The sequence below is a fragment of the Lemur catta genome, chromosome 3 (genome assembly GCF_020740605.2).
Source record: "Lemur catta isolate mLemCat1 chromosome 3, mLemCat1.pri, whole genome shotgun sequence".
In the NCBI taxonomy this organism is placed as follows: domain Eukaryota; kingdom Metazoa; phylum Chordata; class Mammalia; order Primates; family Lemuridae; genus Lemur; species Lemur catta.
The window spans coordinates 101,269,705-101,288,068 of NC_059130.1; the positions used below are offsets into that span (position 1 = coordinate 101,269,705).

The window sequence follows — 18,364 nt, forward strand, 5'->3', positions numbered from 1 at the left end:
TATGATGATGCCATTTGTACTGTAGCCCAGGCAACAGACAGAGACACTAAAAAAGGAAGGAAGGAAGGAAGGAAGGAAGGAAGGAAGGAAGGAAGGAAAGAAAGAAAGAAGGAAGGGGGGAGGGACGGACGGAGGGAGGGAAGGAGGAAAGAAACTGGGATTTTGAACTGGGAAGGTTGTCTGATCAAACAAGAAGCATGGACCAGGAATTCTATTCTGGCTCTGCAACTACCTGACTATATGGTTTTGAACACATCTCTTCCTTTCTCTGGCCTCAGTTTTAGCAACTCTAAAGTGAAGTGCTTGGACCAGATCAGTACTTGCAACATTTTTACTCCCCCTCCCTTGAACACCATGTATTTATCTACTAAACAAATTCCATTTACTAAGAAATTATTTTTTCTCCTTCCTGGTGTGTATTACTCATATAAGATGACAGTCAGGGGAGAACTACTAAGTATAAATAGCAAGGGAAAGATACCCTGTGCAACCTAACTGAATTAATAGATTCAAGCCAAAAGATTTTTATTTTCTAGCTTGTACAGCCTGGCTACAGCAAATACGTAAAGTACATTGTTCCCCTTCTCTGCTTGTAGTTTCCCCAGGATGAACGCAATGGGGTAACTGTCTCAGATCCAGTAATCCATTTTTTCTGCTTATACCTTGCCATCATCAGAGTTTATTCCGTCAGTACTGCTGTCCAGCTAAATCAGTTGAATGACTGACCTTGTGCATGTTTGTGGGAGCCAGCCTACAGCAAAGGCCGTTGGAGCGAAGATTAACACCCGCCCCGGGAAGGAGAGAAGGAGGGAAGGCAGATTTATTGTGAAGTTAATGAAGCTTAAGTTTCAGGGCCCCTTATTTGCAGGAGCTCCTGTGAGAGGTGGGGGTCGCTGGGAGTTGTAGTCCGCTCTGGATAAAGAGAGGAAGCAGTTGGCAATGAGGAAGCATTTCTGTGTAAGCATTTCTGAAAAATTGCCTAGAGATCTCAGAAAAGAGGCATCTGAATCTCTAAGTCCTCAAAAATTTGTCTTGATTTCTTTTCTCATTCTAAACAAATATTAAGGGGAGGGCCAAGGCAGAGTAAAAAAACAAACAAACAAACAAACAAAAAATATTAACTTTCATACTTAATATTATTGTAATTATAATTTTGTAGTCTTTTTCTTGGAGAGGGCCTCCAGAATTGTAAAAGTTCAGACCTTACAAAACCTGGATCCGCGCCATATATAGAAATGCATCCCTTCTCGGCAAGATAAAAGCTAGAGATCTGGCTCACCCACTGGTGGCAGAGGAGAAATATTTTCGTAGGTCTTTGACCAGCATATCTGGGCAGCGTGCTTCAGTCCTGTACTATGATAGCACATGTGTAACCAGCGACTCCCGTGCAGTCCCTGATTATTGCAACTACCTCTCTGGGAACAATGAGAGTCCATGTGCATGATCAACCATTCAGATAATTTCTTCTTAACCACTGGTTTCAAATCTTCCTCCCTGCAGTCTTTTGCCCTCCCTAACATTTCAAAAGCAATGTGTTTGCTTTCCTATGCCTGGCACATTTGAAAGTATGCAATAAATAATTGTTAAATGAATAATTTAGAAGAATGAATCCTAGCCTTTCTGGTTCCCAGCCTCTGACAAGAGTGTGAATAAGCTATAAAATTACAAAAATATGGGCAGTCGTAGGAAGGAGGATGACAGCTCTTCTTTTCTGTTTATTCACCAAAGCAGTGATTTGTAAATTTAGCGTGCTTTAGAAAGCCTTATTTAAAGTGCAGATTCACAGGCTGTGTTCCCCAGAGGTCAGATTCAGTAGTTTGGGAAGGGATCAGAGGCCACATTTTTATTAGGGTCCCCTGGTGGTTCTGATTGTAAGCTACTTCTTGAGAAATGCAGAAAAAGGGACTGGGTTTGGCTGGGTATAGAATTTATTCACCTCTTGCAACCACTACCTATGTGACTAATTCTAGTTCAAGATCTGCCTGGGGGATAGTTCCAGAGAAGGTTTGGCCCCTTGAGATTGTAGCAATCCTTAAATTCTTTTCTTCAGGTAAATATTCACAGCTGCTATAGTGGAAACAGTACATATTTGAGAAATCAGACAGATCTGGGTTCAAATTGTTGCATCTCTCTGAGTCTCAATTTATCTCTAAAATAAGGCTAAAATGCCACTCGTAATTATTGTGAAGATTAAATACACTGATTTATGAAAGTGTCGTGCAAAATGTCTAGTGCCTACTAAGCCTGCCATACAAAGCTGTTCAGTAAAAGTTCATTTTTACCTCATTCTTTCACCTGAATAATGGTATCAAGGATGAAAAAATTCCCCCAAGAACTATGAGATACTTGAAATTTTCCCATTTAGACATTCATCTCTTAGGCTTCAGTCTTCCAGTCCTTGTTAAAATGTACATGGCGCTGAAATTAGTAACTAGACACCCACTGGCATTTATACTTTAGTCGAATGTGGTTCCTGAATTATTCTGGGAAGGCAAAGGCAGGAGGCAGGGTTGGGGGTGCCATGATGGGAAAGGAGGGAAGGGAGAGGCCGAGGAATAGAAGGGTGTCGGGTAAAACTGAAGGCACCTGAGAATGACCTTTTCAAACATTTATAGCCTTTTATGGGGCCAGAGAGCCCACTGTGAACAATGGTTTTCAGCCTATTGTCCTGGTTGCCTTGTGAAGAAACTTTTAAGGAGTCCCTAACATAAGGGAATTTTAATGTTGGTGGGAAGGACATTCTTAGTGTCAAGGTGCTGAAAATTTTAACAGTTTTTCCAAGGGGCAAAACATCTTGATAATCCTCTTGGAGTGGAAGATGAACCCCTAAGGGCATGGCTATGGCTGGGTAAACCACTTCAAGTGAGTTGAGAAGTTTGGTTTTGCTCCTGAGAAGAGGGGAATGGAGAGTGGGATCGGACAAAGACAGGTGAAATGGTATAAAGCTGGAGACTATTTGGCGTGAAAGTGGTTGGTGTCAATTCCTTAGAAGTGGAGTAGCCAGATGACATTAGAAAAACGAATGTCTGGCTCGCTTCGGCAGCCACATACGCTAAAATTGGAATGATACAGAGATTATTAGCATGGCCCCTGTGCAAGGATGACACATAAAGAACTTTAAGGGATCTTTTATGGGATCACTGAAACATTTTGACTTAACTTCAAATGAGTGGGCTAAGCATGTAACTTAGCAGCTTTTTATTAGGTCTAACTCTTGGCATTGTCAGACTGGACTTATAAATAAGAATAGTTACAACTGTGACTTGTAAATATAGCTGAAGTATGAGGCAGATTCAAGAAGAGTAAATTATTTTCATTATGCCTCTAAAACTAAAAATCAAAAGTGAGATAGTCATCCAGGTCCCCCGCCCCAGTATTTTCAACTAACATAACTTTCAGAGTGTGTGTTGCTTATTTTTTACATTTAACAATTAAAAATAACTAAAAATGAATAGCAAATAGTTTATTGGTAAGTGCATGATTTCAATGGCAGTGATAAATTCACTTGAACAGGAGAAGGTAATCAAGTCATTAGGGCTGTCATGTAGAAATCCAAATTACTCAGAGGCCAAACCTATAAAATAAAAATGTGAGTTGAAGACAATTAATGAAAGTAATGTTATATTGTCATCATATTCCCTTTTTCTATCAATCCCTTTTCTCTGTCAGTTATTTAAACATTTTGTCCTTTGTCCTTGTCAGTCAAGAATAAAATTATCTGCATCAAGATAAGACTTTAGAAAATAAACTTCTATGTGTATATGTATTTAAACTCTAAAGTTTGAAACATTCAAATATTATAAAAGAAATTATGTGTTAATATATATCTATGAATAAAAAAAGAAAAAGGAATGTCTGTTGTTTACATTGAAATTGTTGGTGGTAATGTAATGAAGGTAATGGTTAATAGACATTTCTGGGCTTTCTGGGTTTTCCATATCCATCTTTCACTCATAGGATGGTTACAATCCAGCTTTGGCACAGACTGCTGATTAGCTCCACAAAATCCAGCCTCTTCTTTAATAGTTACAGAAATTGTAGCTGAGCATCAAGCTATCTAGTAAAAGACCACATTTCCCAGCCTCCCTTGCAGCTAGGCATGGCTGTGTGGCTAGGTTCTGGCCAATGGAGTAGGAGCAGAATAAGTGAAAAGTACAACTTCCAAGTGTGTCTTTAGGAGGAAAGAGTATATCCTCCCCTTCCCAATGGACATGGATATGATGGCAAGTGCTAGAGCGCCCATATTAGCCATGCAACCATGCAAGTTTTCATAGTAGCTGTGAAAGCTACTCGTTAAGGAACACAGAACTATACGATAGAAGGAACATGGTCTCTTACCAACCTTGTGAAGCAAATTGCCCTACCAGGCTTGGACTCCTTTGTCTAGATTTTCTTGAGAGAAAGAACTTCTATCATGTTTTAATTTTTTGTTTCTTTTTGTTATAGTGGCCAAATTTAATCCTAAACTAATTTATCAGAAAATAAATTGCATTTGTTCTTGGGTATAACTTTAAAAAACATATTTATTTTTTCGTTATAAAAATAACCTACAGACAAGCACGGTGGCTCATGCCTGTAACCTCAGCACTTTGGGAGACTGCGGCACGATGATCACTTGAGGCCGGGAGTTCGAGACCAGCCTGGGCAACATATTGATATGCTGTCTCCACAAGAATTTTTTTTTTAATTAGTTAGGCATGATGACAAATGCCTGTAGTCCCAGCTACTTGGGAGGCTGAGGTGGGAGGATCCCTTGGACCCAGGAGCTCGAGCTGTGGCCACTGTGCTTTGGCCTGAGCAACAGAGTGAGACCCTGTCTCTAAGAAAAAAAAGAATAACCTACCGATGTAATAAATACCCTTGATATGATGTGATAAGCACAATATTTTATTTCCTCTCCAAAACCCCTAACTCCAGTATAATCATGGGGAAAACATTAGATAAATCCAAATTTAGGTATATCCTACAAATTACCTGGCCAGTGCTCCTCAAAACTATCAAAATCATCAAAAAAGGAGAAAAGTCTGAGAAACTGTCATAACCAAGAGGAGCCTAAGGAGACATGACAACTAAATGTAGTGTGGTATCCTGGATGGGATCCTGGGTCAGAAGGAGGACATTAGGTAAAAACCAAGGAAATCTGAATAAAATATGGATTTTCATTAATAATAAAACAATATTGGCTCATTAATTATGACAAAAATGTTAATGGGGGAAACTGGGTACAGGGTATAAAGGAACTCTTTGTTCTATGTTCAAACTTTTCTGCAATCTATTATAAATCTATTCTAAAATAAAAATGTTATTGATAAAGTAATAAAAAAACATATTACATTTCAGAAAATGTAGAACACAAATTGAAATTTTAAAAATCACCCCAAACACTGCATTTCAGCATTTAGTTATATCTGTGTGTGTATGTTTTAAATGAAAATCACCATACTGTATGTACAATTTCTGTCTTGATTATTTTACTTAATATTTATCATTAAGTATTTTTATGTACATTCATTTTCTGGTCTTTCAAGAGGACCTAAAAGCAATGACATTATAATAGTAATTAATATACTTGGTTTCAGGCCGGGCGAGGTGGCTCACGCCTATAATCCTAGTCCTCTGGGAGGCTGAGGCTGGAGGATTGCTTGAGCCCAGGAGTTTGAGACCAGCCTGAGCAAGAATGAGACCCTGCCTCTACAAAAAATAGAAAAATTAGCTGGCTGCATTGATAGTCCCAGCTACTCAGGAGGCTGTACTTGGGAGGCTGAGGCAGGAGGATCACTTGAGCCCAGGAGTTTGGGGTTGCTGTGAGCTAGGCTGATACCACGGCACTCTAGCCCAGGCATCAGAGCGAGATTCTGCCTCAAAAAGAAAAAAAAAGTTTGAATTTTTTATGTAGTCAGATCTAGTTTTCTTTTTCTTTATGGCTTCTGGATTTTCTCTTTTATTAAGAACGGGGTTTTTTCTTTAGAGATGGAGTCTCACTCTGTCACCCAGGCTAGAGTGCACTGGTGCAATAATAGCTCACTACAGCCTCCAATTCCTGTGCTCAAATAATCCTCCCACCTCAGCCTCCCAAGTAGCTGGGACTACAGGTGTGTGTAACCATGCTGGCTAACTTTTAAAACTTTTTGTAGAGACAAGTTCTGGCTATGTTGCCCAGGCTGGTCTCGAACTCCTGGTATCAAGCAATCCTTCTGCCTTGGCATCCCAAAGTGCTGGGATTACAAGCGTGAGCCACTGTGGCTGGCCTAAGAAAGGTTTTAATGTACCTCAAGAATATAAATATAAATGTTTTCCAATATGTCGTTCTAGTATTTTTACAGTTTGTTTTCTATGTTAATATCTATAACAATATTCCAGGCATTATGTATACAATGCTAGGTATACAAGGATAAGCAAGACAGAGAGGCCCATTCCTTACCATTCTGGAGCTTATATTGTAGCAAGGTAACAGACAAAAGAACAAAAAACCAATTAATAAAATGATAGATTAGGCAAGTGCCATGAAGGAAAGAAAAACATTATTAATTTCTCCACATATTTATAATGTTACCCTTTCCCAATAAATGTCTCTCCTCATTCTAATGTAGGGAAAAGCAAATACAAAAGAAAAAAGGGAGTTGGTATGAAATCTGTCCCAGCAGCTTTTGGTATGGTTACATCCCTTTTCCTCCATTATTTTCTGGCCTGTGTATTGTCTCCACTGTTCTATTTTTTAGTGGAGTTTCCTTGTAACCTTTTGACTGTGTCCTTGCCACTGTGCCCTCAACATTCCTCAAGGAGCTTAAAAGCTTTGGTGTGGAGCCAAGAAGGAGTTACAAAGCATTCAAGGATGAAGGCTGAAGAAAGTCCTAGACTGGCTCAAACGGGTATCAGTGACCTTTCAGAGCACAACTGCAGTAATGTGCTGGAGATAGGAGCTCAATTTCACGGCATCCAAACTTGTCTTTAGTTGTCTGTGATTATGGGCTTTGTCTACCTTTCTGACCCCTGGATCAGTCCTTGCTCTCCTTCTCGAGGGCTGTTCTTCCTCCATTCAACTCTGCAAACTTTCTCAGTCTCATGAGTTAGAATGTCTTCAAACCTAGAAATTGAGCCACTACAAAAGCAGAAGTTCTGACCAGTTGGGTTCATAAAGGATGAGAGGTACCTTACTCTTGTAAGATCAAGCATTCCGGTGATCCGGTGGGAGAATGGTATGAGGTTGGAGCAGGGTTTGAATAGACTGGGAATGGTGGCTTGTCAGAATGTACCACAGTGGCTGAGCTGTTAAAGACTTGGAATGTATGAAGTCTGTTGGGAAAGTAGCCAGCCACATAATATGAAAAATAGAGACATTTGTTGAAGAAGATACAAGAAATATTGTACATAGGACAATGACAGCTCAGTCCCTTTCAAAGTAGGCACCTTGGGACTCACACAGTTCTCCCAGTGTCTCTTAACCTAACCTGTACACATTCAACATTCTCAGGTGTTCTGCTTGTCGCAGGCTTCCACTTTCAACAGATTCTCGACCATCTTTGAAGCGTTCGTGCCACACTTTTATTTGCACTACACTCATGGCATTGTCCCCAAAAGCCTTCTGAATCATCCGAATGGTTTCCGCGGAGGGTTGTTCAAGCTTAACGCAAAAGTTGATGCAGATTCATTGCTCTACTTGCTCAGTCGTTTTGAATGAGACCACCACACAGTACACGTGCTCACTCAAGGGCATCTAGCACCCCACTGACTAGTACAGTGAAGTCTTCACTGATCACCCGTGCACATCCCAGTCCATGCTCCTTGGCTGCCAGGTTACGTCGATGTCGCGCAAATCGTTCTAGTTATATTTAATATTAACAATAGCTGGATCCTTTCTGGACAGACCTCGTAAGTTCAAGTTGCCATCTATATATTAGAGTTCAAATATACATTCTAGTAAAATAATGGCATATGTTTTCATGATATGTTTTATGTGCTATGTGTTGTTCTGTGTGCTTTAAACATTTATTTAATCTTCCTGATGCTAAAGGTAAATACTATTATCATTTCCATAGTAGATATTGAGGAAACTGAGGCCCAGAGAGATTAGTTATAAAGTTAATCCCTTATAACTAACTAGTAAGTGGCAGACCCAGGATTCAAACCTAGACAATCTGGCTCTAGAGTCTGCATACTTCTTAATAGCTACACTATACTGCCTCTCAAGAGTGAGTTTGTTTCTATTTCCTGAAACATGTTCATTATTGAGTTTTTTTTTTCCTTTTATGAAAAAGAAACTGATTTCAAACATCTGGGGGTAGGCAACTCCTTGAGAATTTTGAGAGAATAAGAAACAGCATAAGGCAATTCTTCTTACGGGTAAAATATCCCAAGAAAAGAGGTTGGAAGTGCTGATGTCTTAGAATTAGGGGTTTTGAGCTTTTTCAGAATCCAAGAGTTCAGACTTGTGAGGCTGAGGTAATTTTCTGAAAAAAAAATGTTTAACTGGGGGGAGACAGAGGGAGTAAAAAAGGCCACCGGGAAGCAATCGGAAAGGGAAAGGAGCAGCCGATAGTGTTGGACCAACGCTGACAAGATAGCCCAGAGGCACTGGTGGCAGGTAATGGATTTAATCCAGGTTTGTGAATATGCTGTTCATAGTTTTAGGTCATTGACTCCTGGAATCATTTCCTGTGTGACTGTTTGCGGTTTTTCCTACCAAATAATGGAGGCCAACTGTGGAAAACAGAAGGAGCAGGCTGTTTGACTTTGTGCTGTGGATCTCTAGGCTGCTTCAGAAGCATCAGATTCTCACTCCCAGGAGGCCTCTGAGGAGGCAGCAGGCACGTGGCTCATGCTCTAAATTCTGCATGCTGTACAAAGGCAGTGGGGGAGGGCTGGCAGGTGGGTGATGCAGGACTGCGGGGGGCGGGGGGGGGGGGGGCGGGGAGGTACCGGCAACCTTGGAATCTGGCTTACACAGGCTTTCTTACGAAGATCTCTCCACTTACCCGCTTGGTTACCCCCTTCTTATCATCTTTAACCCTCTGCCCAATCAGATTTGTGTCTGTTTAAAATCCAATCCTCTGTGTCAGCCTCATTCCCTACTGTCAGCCATCCACCAGGCCTGATGAATCCTGAGTCCTGTTTCCAGCCTGGGTCTGGTTGGGGTGATTCACAAGAAGCCCCAGGTGAGGAGGAGGATGCAGAAGCAGGGTCTTTAGTGTCTGCAAAGGGGGCTAGGAAGAAATGATGCTGCCTGAAGTGGGGAATTGGAGCCGGACTCTACCTCCCGGGAGTAGCGTTCCTTGAATTGACCCCAAAGAGAACGTATTCTCATCCATTATGGTAGAATATCAGAGAGAGCTTAAGTAAGCCCAGTAATAACACGTTAGACTTTTCCTGCAGCTAACACAGCCATTGCTTAGCCAAAGACATCACAGTGCTTTACGTTTATTAATACCTCATGTATTCTTACTCCATGAGAATTTTACAAATGAAGGAAACTCAGATTGCAGATTTGTGCTTTCATTTCTTAGTTTGTTAGTATAAGCTCCTAGAGAGGGAAGGGAGCTCATTTCCTGAGCACCTAAAACTGGCCAGGTCCTGGGGCTACATTATTTCCTATACTGCCCTATTTAGTCCTCACTGCAATGCTATGAGGGGGTTATTATTGCCCTCACTCTCAGGTGAGGAAACTGAAACTCTTGAGCGAAGTAACTAACTAGGGTTACACAGCTGTAATGGTGAAGTCGTGATTCAAATCCAGACCTATAAAGATTCTAAAATGCATACTTTTTTCAACATACTTTGCTTTATTTAACAGTCATGAAACATTCATTAAGCAACTAAAATATGAATTCACAGGCTGAATATACAGGCAGTGAACATGGTCCCTGCCTTCAAAGAACTCATAGCCTTGTGTAGGAAACATGCAAATCAGCAGGCGATTGAAACACAATGTAGAGTGATAAGTACAATGACAGACCACAACCAGGGGATTTAAGAGAGCCCCAAAGAAGCAAGGGAGGGGCCCTGCCTGAGGAAGTCCAGAGAAGATGGCCTTAAATCAACCAATGCCCACTGTACTCCTGGTTGTAAAGAACATGGAAGCACAGAAGAATAAAAGCTAATATTTTTTGGTGGGCACTGTACTCAACATACATTATCTCACTTAATCCTCATAACCCTTCATCCTGAGTTGGGCAATGAAAGATGGCAAAGGGGTTTATAGGCCTGCTGCCTCCCATGTTGTAGTGTCTGTGCAGTACCACGTTTGGAGCTTTAGGCATGTTCGACTATGATAATGACAGCCTTGAAGAGTGGTAGTAAACCTGAGTAAGGCCCCATTCTGGGCCTGTCTGAGGGAAAGCAGGTGAGACAAAGGTTCTTTCACTGCTCTTGCTGCAGTGCCAGTGTTCAAACTGGCTTTCACTGCAGTGTCAGCAGTGCAGGAAGCTTATCCTCTTTGTGGTCCGGAGGTTACTGAAAGCCAATCTTGTTTGCCCCAAATACCCCCTGCAGTGTGTAGAATGCCTGCCAGAACCTAACCAGCCTTGATGATCTTGCCTGCTTGGCCCTGCCCTTCCAGATTGTTCCCTTATGTCTTCACGGGAAATATCACACAAGCTGTGCTTCCATTGTCTCCTTCCCTGCTCAAGCCAGGGAGGTCATTTTCAAACCTGACCCTGTCCAGTGTCACCACATAGGGAGACCCAGTTAGGGTTCCCAGAAGATGGATGTCACTATGATAACTTTAACTGAGGATTTAGGAGAAGGCAGACCCTGTGTTAGGTTAGGTTACTTAATCCTCAAACCAACACAGGAGGTATTGTTATGCTTATCATTTTACAAATGAGGGAAAGGAAGCTCAGAGAGGTTCTGAAACTTGCCCAGGGATAAATGGCCTGCGATAGAGCTGGGATGGGAACCTGAATCCGTTTCATTCCATAGTTGACTTATGCTGTTTCCAATGTCTGAGAATGAAACTAGGAAATGTCAGCACTCAGTGGATGAGATATCTCAGCACATGATCTATGAACCTGTAGCTGAGAAGACTTGGGAACACTCAACACCATTAAAGCAAATTTAATTGATTGCTACTAGCCAAATATGACTCAGGTGAGGTGATACTTGTCTATACTAGGGGCCTTGAGATTTTGTCCTTCTATAGTACATGATAAAAAGGTGATTTTAGGTTAAAATAATTTATTTTAGATTAACACATAATTAAAGGGATCATTATAGAGTTAGATTTAGAAATCTTTTCTTTTTTTTAAATCCTACAGCACCCAATATTCCCTGGTGCTCTCCCATCCAAGTACTAACCAGGCCTAACCCTGCTTAGCTTCCAAGATCAGATGAGACTGGGCACATTCAGGGTGGTATGACCATAGACAGATTTATAAATCTTTACTTTAGTGATACATATTTTTTAATTTAAATTAATCATGTAAGAGAAAATATTTGTTCACCAATATATTTAAAACTGATATGTTGTATTGTAAAATTTAAACAGGAATATAACCCATAAATCAAGAGACATTCATAACTTGATGTTTGGGATTACATTTTATTTGTTAATAAATTCTTTTTTTAAGAGACAGAGTCTCCCCATGTTGCCCAGGCTGGCCTCAAACCCTGGGTTCAAGGGATCCCCCCTGCCTCAGCCTGCCAAGTAGCTGGGATTACAGGTGCTCAACTGTGCCTAGCTAATACATCCTTGCATTTTATATTTCTTAAAAAATCAGGCTGGGCTCAGTGGCTCACGCCTCTCTTTAGGAAGACGAGACAGGAGGATCGCTTGAGGCCAGGAATTCCAGACCAGCCTGCACAATAGGCTTTTGTAGAGACCCAGTCTCTACAGAAAATTAAAAAATTAGCTGGGCGGGGTGGAGTGCACCTGTAGTCCCAGCAACTTGGGAGGCTGAAGCAGAAAGATCATTTGAGCACAGGATTTTGAGGTTACCGTGAGCTATGATTAGGCCACTACACTTCAGCCAGAGCAACGGAGCCTGTTTCAAAATCAATCAATCAACTACTTATATTTACAACATGTTTCTAATTAGTGTACTTAAAAGATTTTATTTCTAAGAGATAAAGAGAGCTGGTTTAGGGCTATTATGAGCATGCACTTTTTTTTTTTTTTTGGTTTTGTGATTTTTATTTTTATTATTTATTTCAGACAGAGTCTCACTCTGTTGCCTGTGTGTCAGCCTAGCTCCCGGCAACCTCAAATTCCTGGGCTCAAGTGATTCTCCTGCCTCAACCGCCCAAGTAGCTGGGACTACAGGTGCGTGCTATCACACCCGGCTAATTTTTTCTATTTTTAGTAGAGATGGGGTCTTGCTCTTGCTCAGGCTGGTCTTGAACTCCTGAGCTCAAGGAATCCTCCGGCCTCAGCCTCCCAGAGTGCTAGGATTACAGGTGTGAGCCACCACACCTGGCCACACTTTTCAAATGAGATCTGTGAACACAGGAAATCTATCTCCCCCCATAAATTAATAAAAAAACCAACTGGATGTATTATTAATATTAATAGTTATCTCTATGGTTAGTATAACTTAATGTTTAAAGGTCTGGATGTAGACTGTGTGGGTGTAAATCCTGGTTCTACTATTTCATAACTGTGTGACTCTGGGTGACTTGTTCTCTCAGTATTTCAATTTCTTCATCTTCAAAAAAACAGTGGTGAAATAAGAAAAAGTAAATAATTATAGGGCAGTGAAAACTAAATGAGTTAATGCATGTAAAAAGTCTGTATACATGCAAAGTCTATTTCAGAAAGCCTGGAAATTACAGAAGAATAGAGACAAAACCAGAAATCATCCAATCTCAGTAACTCGATGGACAGTGACTAATCCCAATGGTGCTTTTGTGCAAATTAGAAAAACTGGCCCTTCCTGAAGATACTTAACTCCCATCAGCCCGAAATTTATCTTAACACGTGGCACTGGTTAATACTTATACTTGGACATTAGGCATAAACCAAGATTGTCTTGAGCAATACAAGACATTTTGGTCACCTTGCCTATGGATGCCAACGTAGGATGTTTTCAATTTGAGGCTATTACTAATCGTGTTGAGATGAACAAATTTGTACACAAACTTTTTTTCTGTATTTAGAATTTGGGCTAGATTCCAGCACCTAGAAGGCACACAGAGGGTATTTGTTGAATACATGAATGAATGAAAGGGCAGAGGAAGTGGGAAGCAGAGGGAGAGGGGGAGGGGAAGAGAGAAGGAAAGGGAGAAAATGAATTTGATAAATTATTTTCCAAAAGAAGGGTATCAATAGTGGCTGTTTCAATTTATGTTAACTTAGATGAAAAATGGTATCTTATTTTAATTTTCCATTTCTGTAATTATCAGTGGGGACATTTTCCATACATTAGTTCATTTATTTTGGCTATTTATTGGAATCTTGGTGATTTTTCTCATAAAATTGTATAGATTATTTATACATTACAGATATTTACCACTTATTGTGATTTTTTTCTTGCAAATATTTTTTCAGTTTTAATTTTTGTTATTGTTTTGTATTTTTACATGGTGATTTCTAACCCTCAAGCAGGAAAATTTATTGATATTTTGTTTTACAATTTCTTCTATCAGAGTAAACCTTAAAAATTCCTCTTCCTGACAAAGATAATATTCACTTCTATTTTCTTCTTGTTCCTTCTGGATTTGTTTTAAAAATACGTGTATCTCTTTAACCCATCTAGAATTAGTTTGACAATATATATTTTTTAGCAAACTAGTATATTCTAAAACCATTTGTTGAATATTTCTTTCCTTTCTCATTGATTTCTGATGTCCCCTTATGGTAAAAACTCATATGTATGGGCTCTGTCTCTGAGCTATCTTCCTCCATTTGGTGATTCTTTAAACTCTAACTTTTTTTGACCTTTAAAATCAGTCCAAGTGGTAAATTTAGCAGCAGTTGAAGAGTCGTAAATGCCTTCAAGATTAAAGTAACTGTGGAAAAAACCTGGAAGGGCATTTAGTTCACTGTGGGGGTGAGAAGTGATCAAAATCGGGTCACTCATGATTACTTCAGGCTAAGACTAAGGAAGACCTCTCCCTGCCCAATGATAAAGAAATAAATAGAGAAATAATTAAATAAACGAATGTACTACAAACACAGCATGTTATCCCTAAGTCAAGGAAAGCAATAACAGACACTGCGGTCAATCCAGTGTTTTCTGTTATTAAGAGAGGCACTCTAGATACTGATTAGATCTACTGGAAAATTTACCCAGGTATTGAAATCAACTCTTCCAAGAGGTTATTTGCCTGGAGGCTCAATAACAATGGAGTAATGGTGTGTGTCGTTAGCTGCTTTCCAAGGAGACGGAGGCAGTGGCACGGCCACGGAGACACCTAGTGGTGAGGATCTTTACTGCACCGTTAGAGTTTGCCAGTTGGGTCCATCTAGGAACACATGCTGACCAATACGGTTTCTCAAGCCCTGGGGTCCATTTGAAGACGTAAATTTAGTCAATTCAATTAATATTCATCAGGGAGCAGCAATGTGTTTCAACAAGCATATTATCTCCATCCCCTACCCTACGAGGCCTCATAAAAACTCAACTCATACCAGAGGATAATTACAATTTTCATTTATTGTAATTATAGTGTTTGAACTGTGAGTTCACCCACATTTGGAGCATTACAAGGTAAAGATTGTTCTACATACTATTCAGGCGTAATAATTTACCACAGATTTCAACTACAGAGTTGTGTTTAATATCAGAAATTAGTCATCTATGTCTGGGGCCATTCTTCAATGGTTCAGAAAAGGAAGGATTAATGGATTCATTCATTCATTCAAGTATATATTGAGTATCACAGCACTAGCCTCTGAGGTTTTGGTGGTTAAAAGAGAATCCCCAAGCTGGGCACCATAGTGAGATCCCCAGCTCTACAAAATTTTTTTAAAAAATCAGCCAGGCATGGTGGCCCACACCTGTAGTCCTAGCTACTCAGGAGGCTGAGGTGGGAGGATAGCTTGAGACCGGGAATTTGAGGCTGCAGTGAGCTATGATCACACCACTGCACTCCAGCTTGGGTGACAGAGCGAGACCCTGTCTCAAAAAAATAAAAAAACAAAAAAGAGAATCTGAGTCATGGCTCTCATGATTTTACAGTCTAAAGTGTACAAGTTAGCAAGTCTCTACAATAAAGTAGGACGAGTGTTATAAGAATAAAGTACAGGATGTTAGTCAAATGGAGCAACTTGGTCCTTGAGGGTCACAGAAGGCCTCTAGAGAATGGCAGGTATAAGTCAAGTCCTGAAAGATGGATAAGAACTAACCAAAAAGGGGGGAGACAGTGACCAGGGGGAGATTATTTCAGGTGAGAGCAGGATATGTTAAAAGAACTAAAAGACAATCAATTGGACTGGAGCAAAGAACACAGGAAAGCGAGAGGAGGCTGGAGAGGAATGTAATGCCCAGGGAATGGAGGGACATCGGAAGAGTTAAGGAGGCTGTATTTTCTCTTAAGGGCAATGAGAAGTTTAAAAGAGCAGAATAGAAGCATCACATTTGCTTTTTAAAATGATAATTTTGGTTTCTGCCTAGAAAATAGAAAGGAGGAAGGCAATTGTGATAACCAATTAGGAAACTTTTGCAAAAGTCTAGATGAGAAATCATGCCACAGAGTTACTTTAGCTGGGGCAAGTAGCACTAGCATGGGCTTGTAGTCCCAGCTACTCAGAAGTCTGAGGTGGAAGGATTGTTTGAGCCCAGAAGTTCGAGATCAGCCTGGGCAACACAGTGAGACCTTGTCTCTTAAAAAAGAAAAAAAGAGAACAATGTTAGCTTGGAATACAGTAGTGGTGGTATTTTAATCTGCAAAATGGGGCAAATGGGAAAACCATACTATTAATCTTAGAGTTGTAATGAGAATTCAAGATTTAGTACTTACTACAGTGTCTGGCATAAACTAAATGAAGAGTTGATTTTGGTTATTATGACATTGGCTATAATTTGAGGCAGATATTATTATATTAAAGAATTATCCTTTTGGGCCAGGCACAGTGGCCCAAAATCCTATAATCCCAGCACTTTGGGAGGCCAAGATGGGAGGATTGCTTGAGGCCAGGAGTTCGAGACCAGCCTGGGCAACATAACCAGACTCCATTTATACAAAAAAAAATTTTTAAATTAGCTGGGTGCAGTGGCATGCACCTATAGTCCTAGCTACTTGGGAGGCTGAGGCAGCAGGATCACTTGAGCCTAGGAGTTTGAGGCTGCAGTGAGCTATGGTTGTGCCACTCCAAGACAGGTGATACAGTGTCTCAAAATATATATATATATATGTATATATATATATGTCCTTTTGGTACATACAACAGACTTTTAATGATAGGGTGGGAGTGAGTGAATGAGGGTGAGATTTTTCTCTAGAAACTTATTCATAACTTGAATCATTTACAGTTAACATGTATGTAGTATACTACTCATGTAATTTTTTTTTTTTTTTGCATTGAGACAGAGTCTTGCTTTGTTGCCTGGGCTAGAGTGCAATGGCATCTTAGCTCACTGCAACCTCAAACTCTTGGCCTCAAGCAATCCTCTCGCCTCAGCCTCCTAGAGTGCTAGGATTACAAGCATGAGCTACTGTGCTGGCCCTCTACTTGTGTGTAATTTTGAAAAATTAATAATGGAACCTAACCATCAACATGCAGAATGAAAGAGAAGAAAGTGGCTGGGCTTGGGGGCTCATGCCTATAATCTTAGCACTCTGGGAGGCCGAGGTGGGAAGAACACTTGAGCTCAACAGTTCAAGACCAGTCTGAGCAAGAGAGACTCTGTCTCTACCCAAAATAAAAAAATTAGCTGGGCCGTGGTGTCTGCCTGTAGTCCCAGCTACTTGGGAGGCTGAGGCAGGAGGATTGCTTGAGCCCAGGAGTTTGAGGTTGCTGTGAGCTCTGCTGACGCCACAGCACTCTAGCCTGGGAGATAGAATGAGACTGTCTCAAAAAAAAAAAAAAAAGAAAAGAAAAGAAAGTTGTGGTACAAAGTAAATGATCCCTAAGTGGCAGCAATTCCGCTTATGGAGAACAGAGGAAATCACATTTTTATTTCCAAATGTGGTTGATATAATCTGAACATTTTTTAATACATAAAATAATAAAGAGTTTTAAGAATTATCCTTCCTTTCCAAATTTCTAAAAAATTAAAAACTCAATGATTATTGAATTTTTATCAAATGCCTTTTCAGCATCCACATGCTTTTTCTTGATGTATTGATGGGATGTATTAGTTTACTAGTTTTCCTCTAATATCTTAATAAATTTCCTAATATTAAAACATCTCAGTATTCCTAAGAAAAGCCCCATTTACTTGTGGTAGATCATACTTTTACTGCTAAATTCAAGGATAAACTTCTTTTTTACTTAGTCCATTCTTCTACAGAATCAAGGATAAACTTTCTTCTAAAATGTATCACATACTCTGGTTTCTCTTCAGATCATATAAATCTTTTGCCTTTTAAAATGCATCACAAACTTCTTAGAATATATAAACTGAACTTCTGTTACTGAATTCCATTTGTCTTCTGAACTGTAACACTCAAGTGCCTTCAGAGGTCTCTGACTTATTTTTTATAAGCTAGTATTTACTGAGCAATTAGAAAGTGCTAAACACTTCACATAATCCTCACAACTTCCCGACAGTGCCCTGGAGATGGAATTAGAGCCTGTTCTTCATGATATTCTTTCACTGGATCATTCGTTCAAAGAATATTTATTAAGTGTCTCTTTGCTAGTGTCCGTGTTAGGTGCCAGTGGTAATAGCCTTAAAGAACTCAGAGTCCCAATCACAGGGGAGACAGATAATAGTCAAGTGAAGAAATCAGATAAATACGAATTGTGAAGAGAGCTATCATATACCTTACATTATCAAAGGAACGTGAAGTTACTATGGTAAGTGAACCAGAAGGAAAAGAAAGGATGACCAGTGAGAGGGATGCTTAGAGATTTTAGAGATCGATGTAGTTACTGGCAATAGCAAACACAGGGATGACCATGATGGCGGGAGAGTGGGAGAGTGGATGGCTGATACAGCATAGAAGGAAAGATTGCTGGAAGTGAGGAGGTAAGGAACTGCCAGGGTGATGATTGGGTCTATGCATGTGGATTTTGAATGAAGAGAATTAGAGGTGGAAAAGAAAACAATAAGCCATGAGCTGATGTTGAGGGAGGAATGATCCACCAAAAGTTCTGTGGACTTCAAAAAAACTGGAGATTTTGAACTAAGAATGCTGCCAATTGGTTGGTGCCATTTTGATATTTCAATAATTTTTTAAGTACCTTAGTCTGTTCATAAAGTATTGAGTGGTGGTGGAATTAAGAAATATTTTATTTCTCCTGTGATTTGTGTTTGTAAATTATTAG

At 40.0% G+C, this 18,364-nt stretch overlaps 1 non-coding gene and 1 pseudogene across 1 annotated transcript; one reads left to right on the plus strand and one right to left on the minus strand.

Annotated features, from left to right (window-relative positions):
- Positions 1-3,027: 3,027 nt before the first annotated feature.
- On the plus strand, positions 3,028-3,130 carry LOC123636187. Its single transcript, XR_006734392.1, has one exon. It is a non-coding gene; the product is annotated as a U6 spliceosomal RNA (small nuclear RNA).
- An 8,110-nt stretch (positions 3,131-11,240) lies between these two features.
- Positions 11,241-11,359, minus strand: LOC123636334 (annotated as a pseudogene).
- Positions 11,360-18,364: the final 7,005 nt, after the last annotated feature.